Source organism: Plectropomus leopardus, chromosome 18, assembly GCF_008729295.1.
Source record: "Plectropomus leopardus isolate mb chromosome 18, YSFRI_Pleo_2.0, whole genome shotgun sequence".
Classification (NCBI taxonomy): Eukaryota; Metazoa; Chordata; class Actinopteri; order Perciformes; family Serranidae; genus Plectropomus; species Plectropomus leopardus.
The window spans coordinates 23,162,204-23,168,259 of record NC_056480.1 but is presented as its reverse complement, the minus strand read 5'-3'; the positions used below and the strand labels follow the sequence as shown (position 1 = coordinate 23,168,259).

The 6,056-nt window shown below is 39.0% G+C and overlaps 1 non-coding gene across 1 annotated transcript; it reads right to left on the bottom strand.

The window, feature by feature from the left end:
- Positions 1 to 4,292: 4,292 nt before the first annotated feature.
- On the bottom strand, positions 4,293 to 4,365 carry trnav-cac. Its single transcript has one exon. It is a non-coding gene; the product is annotated as a tRNA-Val (tRNA).
- Between the last annotated feature and the right edge of the window lie 1,691 nt (positions 4,366 to 6,056).

Here is a 6,056-nt window from a genome sequence, read left to right as displayed (position 1 = left end):
GTACAGGTTAATAATGTCTGTTATGTGTTGAAGGTGCAAAGTCACGATGATGGACGGATAATTTCCTGATTGCATCTCTGTTCAGTATCTGTTTCAAGAAAGTGCATCTATGTACAGTAACTCTGCTCTGTAGGGTCATTTCTTATTTTCTTATGATCAAAGACTGTTCTTTCCTGTATTTCATTTAAGACAAATTAAAGCTTGTGTTGGTGAATCAGTGGTGTCACTGCACCAAAAACATAACTTCCAGGAAAGGTTAGAAATAATAAAAGAAGTCTGCTCAGAGCAATGGGTGGGTTGAAGGAATATGGTATTCCAATCAATCCCATTATACAGAGTCTAGTTTCTAAGTGGCATTTGTTTGTAAATGACAAAGTAATTAGTGTGTGCAGAATACAAAAGACAAGGCAGAGGTAGAAGCTGCTGAAAGCTGCTCCAGCTGGTCTAAATGATGGGTGTGTTGAAGTTCTGAATCATGCTTCCTTTGTTACGTTGTCACATTTTAGTCCACACTGTGCAATTAAAAGCTGTTTAGGGTTTTAAAATGTGACACAGACTCTCAAGTACTTTATTGATCAGTATTTTGTTGTAGGACAAGCAATTCAGAAGCAGAACAAATGGTACAAGCCTCTACTTTGAAGGATAATTCAGCTAAATTACAACTTGGGTCTTGTTTTCACAGTTTTGGACAGCTCTAAGTGCAGGTGTGAATGCACCCAATGTGCCCTCAACATACTTTGGGCCTGTTTAGAGCTGGTATTAGCCCTTATTATTTCCCTTTTTTGAGTCACTTGAAGGCATCACCTCACCTGCCATCTCAGTATCCTCTCATTAAAGGCAGGTGTGCTAAATTTGTTGAGCAAGGAAGACACCAAGAGAAAACCAGTCTTCAGTGTTTGGTTAAATTTTAGTCATGTTTGATGAATTCGTCGCTCCATTGATTTGAACTTTGTTTTCGTAAAGGCCTGTTCATTTTGGGGTAATGTTTGTTAAGGATTTTATTTGGTTTTGACGCGACAATCAGACCAATCAGTTTAGTCTCATCCAGCAACTCTCCATATGTCCTGCAAATCAATGGACACCCGAAGCACCCTGGATCATCAAACAAACAGTGAGTACAATCAAATGCAGCGAGTTGGTCATATCTACCATGACATCTGTGGGCAGCAATTTCAAGTTTATTTAGAAACCGTAGTACTAAGGGGTTTGTTTAAAAACAAGCATGACAGTGGTTGAGAGGTGAAATGCAATGGAGGAGGTTAAGCTAGAGGGAATGAAAGCGGAGCTGAACAGGGACTGATGATGAGCCACGTGGTGTCATCGCAGTCCAGTCCATTTGTATTTAAATTCTTGTGAAAGGTATCTGAAATCAGCACAAGAAAAGAAGATCTCGCTCCATGCTTCAAAGTGTTAAACATACAATAATGGGTATTATGGGTTTATGGTGGAGTACATTTGAAGTAAATGCAATAGGAAGTGCTTGAATGTTAATCAATAAAATATGGTGTTTTCACGTTCATTTTAACAGTCAATTTGGATTATGTTCCCAGTCCTGCATTAGTGAGAAATGAAGTGTTAGTATTTCAATGAAGTATTAGTATTTCAATGAACAAAACTAAAAGAGGGCAGAAAGGTTCAAGAGTTCAAAAAATTTGCCCCCAGCATGCTCGGTGGTAGCACCCCGCCAACTCGTGGACATTTCAAGCAGCTCCAGTCAGAATGTATCTCACTAAATTCCTAAACCTCTGGAGCAGCTGTCAGTGTGCAGACCTGACTTTAGGTCCATGATGAGGGGCAACATGCTCATGTGTAATTTGTCAGTGAAGCTTGAGTAAGTGCCTCCATGCCAGGCAGTACAAAGTGGAGCACATTAGGCGCAGTGAAGCAGCCAGTGTCCGTGGTAGCCTGCCCTCAGCCCTCGTGTGAATAAGAAATCACTGGAGCAAAGCGGATCCCTCGGGACACTCTAATGCCACGCTTTAATGGTTCTGCCCACATAAAGCCTTTGCCCATGAAAATGACATGTTAGTACCAGGCTGCTGTCAGCACACTTACAAATGTTGGGCCTTGGAGCAGCTAATCATTGCTAATCTACAGTTCGGGATTTCAAATGCCAGTGCAAAGTGTTTTTCTGTGCATTTTTTTTCTTTGGAAAAGCCTCTTAACAGTATTTGGGTCCTTGCAGGAGACTAAAATGCCTCCCTGAGACCCAGGATAATAAAACACTATGAGCACCACTACAAGTAATACTGATGCTATGTCTTTGCCTCAAGTATACTTATAAAGTGCTGCTCCTGCTGTTACTACTAACTGCCCAATGCTGGGGCATTTTCAGGGTTGGAAATTAAGTGGTTCACACAGTGACAGGTGGATTCAATCGCCAGCCAATCAATAGATTACCTTTTTTTTTTTTTCGCTGGTGATTCAGCAGGTACTTGCATATGTTACCAGCATTTGGCTGGTGCCTGGTGCTAATTTCAAACCTTGGGCATAGTATCTGTTTCTTCATTTTTTGCCTTGGCCTGTGGCTCAAGAGATGGCAATGTTGGTCAGTAAGTTGGCCTACCATTTTATGTCAAGAACAAAGTATCAGCCCATACAATTAAAAACTGGCATTCTGTGTCGACCCTGAGTTTAGATTATTTTGTCAAAACTACTACTTTTGAGGTATATTTGAGGCAAAGCAGAGACAAACTGATCTGATTGTATGGGGGCTACACGAGGTGAGTTTCCATTAACTCTCAAATTGTGCAAACAAGTCAATGAAAAGAAAACCTCCCATTTATCACAAAAAAACGCATGCATGTGGTGGTATTTCAGACGATTCGAAAAAGCCATATTTTGCAAAACTGCACTGGAAACCCTTTGCTTTTATAGGTCTCATGATGCTATGGGTATGTGCTTGTCAATAGGAACTGGCTCCCTCAGGCATGATGCAGCAGGCGCTACAAGAGGTGTTACTGCTGAGTCAACAATTGCAATTGTTAACAACTGTTAACAATGGCTTATTGTTAAGTCCAAGAAATCCCTCATACGTGGCTGTCCCCACGTATAAGGGGCTTGCCTTTTCATTATTGCTTGCATAACACACCTACATCGCCTTCGATTGAAAATAATGACGGACAGTGTGGTGGCTGCAATAAAAATAAACCTGCTGATGTTTTGAAGATCCATCGCCATGCTTCTTGGAATGTTATTGCCATAGGAGGAGTCACATAATATCGCAAGAGAAGTCACATATCATCACTCAGAGAAGACGCAGTCATTTTGCAATTGTGTTTTATCGACAATATCACTTTTTTGCATAAACATAGAATGGAAACCGGCCTTCAGTGAAGAAAATCATGCTCATGGTTACAGCAGAACCATCACCTGTAAGGCAAATTTGAAGATCAGTGACAGTTAAGGATTGTGATTATTCATTTAATATACAGTTGTATGTACTATTAATTTTTGTTTATTAACTGGCCCCTGGCTTTGGTCATTTTGCAAAAATGGCCCCCGGGCAAAACAAGTTAAGAATCCCTTCAATCAGCTATATAAAAATGATTAATGTTTTTTTCTAATCTCGACTAAAAAAGGACATGTAAGGTACTTCCTATTATTATCATATTTCAACTCTAAACATGCTGACAATGTTATAATGACAAAATCAGGCAATTTTGTCAACGTAAGAGGAAAAGAGTATCACACAAGCTTTTTTTGTATGGTGCCATATGTTTCTGACAGGAAACCATTAGGTAAGAACTTTCAACGCTAATTAAACATCTGCAAAGAGACAGGTCATTAATCAGAGGCATCCTCGATCCAAAATATCATGGTAGAAACAAAGCTATGTATTCCAGGCTTTGTGTATGTGTGTGTGTGTGTGTGTGTGCACGCGCATGTGTGCGTGTGTGTGTGTGTGTGTGATTGTGTGTGTGTGTGTAGCCTTCACTTACAAACAGCCCAAGATACATACATACATATATCAGATGTCAGAAATTCTTCTATCCTTTATATCATTTATTTTTAACACTTTTAAATGATTAATGTTTTGATATTTTTTCATCAGTATGTCTGACATTTTTATTTATAGGCCCACCAAGGACGGTATAGATGAGCACATTGATATTCCTGTGTTAATAAAGCACAGTGAAGAGAATTCCGTTCAGCTCCAGTGATTTGCTGTGAAGGGGAAGTGCTCTGCTGCTGAGAGACGTAGGTACTCACTGTCACAATACTAACGAAAATATCATTAATTATTATAGTAAATTATCGAGTAAAGGCACATGTAAAATATTTGAAAACAATGTTTCCGCCCGGTTTCGAACCGGGGACCTTTCGCGTGTGAGGCGAACGTGATAACCACTACACTACGGAAACTTAGACGCTTCCTCACAGCGGTGATTTCCTTGACTTATGTACTTTCCGTCGGTCGCTGACAGTTTTGGGTAAATTGATGGTAAATTGACAGTGCATAATTGCCCCAATTGGTTACACTGCAGCTAGTTTCTCGGCTGCCGGTCGTAGCAGTCTCTTTAAATACAGGTCAATTTGCTAAAGGCTACATAAAGGCTTTAAAATGACATGCTGCCCGATATGTGTAAAACATGAGTTTATATGATTCATAGATAATTATAGTGGAATGACAGATACTGACAGTGTCGCAAAAAAACTACAAAATAAAACATCTCTGTTGTCAAGAAAATTAATAAACGGATGCTCGAGTGTGTTGAGCATATGATTAACAGCGATTACCAATGACGGCTCCAGCAGTGCAGCTGTAGACTATAATGAAAAGGATGTAAAAATCAGCAAATGTTATATTGGATAAAATCCAGCAGGTAGGTCATACAAAAATCATCGTCTCTTTTCTTTCCCTCCATCATATTTTTTCATAATCTCACAGTACATGGAGTCTCTAGTGCTATAAACTTGCACCAGCCTGTGTTTTACTGGTAAGGCAGCACCATCTGCAGGCTTTGATGAGTTGTTAAAAAAAACTGATGATTGCATTTAATGTGAAATTTGATGTGCTGGAAATGTTTTAGCAGTGACTTTACATGTATCGAAATGAATTAACATGCATTATTGTAATACAGTAGACAGAACAATTAACCTAATAGTAGACTGCAGTGTCCTTACAACTGATAAAATAAATGCCCCCTGTATGAAAAAGCCTATTTACACTAAAATGTTTGTTGGCTAAATTCAGTTTTGTTTTTTGATGGGCAGCATGACAAAGGCACGTCTCCAGTCATTATCTGTAGTTTACATAGATGACTGGGGGTGGTGAGATGCTTTAAGTTAATATACAAAGCTAGGAGTAAAGAGCAAAAATTAGACCTGTGCACAGACGGTATTTGTCAAAGGGCAAAGCTAACCTTCTGGCTAAAATATATGAAAAAGTATACTATATAACACAATAGCATTGTAAACAGTCAGAAAAAAAGTGTGCAGGTGCAGAGGTTGATGGAATAATGTATAATGACTAATGTAACATGTTGCTTTATATACAGGTGTATGTGAATGTATAACAGAATATATAATGTATACAGCATGCTTGGATATCTTTGTGTTCAGTGCGTATTTAGATTCTGAAAATATTGTTTAAAAACACAGCATACAAATGTAATGATAATACATTTCGCATGATTTGTCCAAAAATGTGTGATTTTTGGACAATTTTAAAAGATTAAATTCTGTTGATTATACTGTATTATGCAGACACAATGTAGCAAAATGTTCTGTATCAAACATGGACAGATTTGTTTGCGTTTAGCGGGTTTCGAACCGGCTAACTTCCGGAGAACCTCTGCTTCTTAAATACTCTTCCACACCTGCGTGAAATTAGTCCCTGTCCAGGAAACAGAACACACCATACCAGGTAGGAAAATGAAAACTGTTATATAAGAACACAGATGGTTCAATACTTTTCGGAAAGTTTATGATTCTTTCCACTTGCTGGGACAGGGAAATGTTAGCTTTCAGGCGCTAAAGCCAAGAAGAAACGCTCATAAGCAAAACACCACCGACCTTCTCACTCGGAACCTCTGACAGCTAACCGTTAGCTA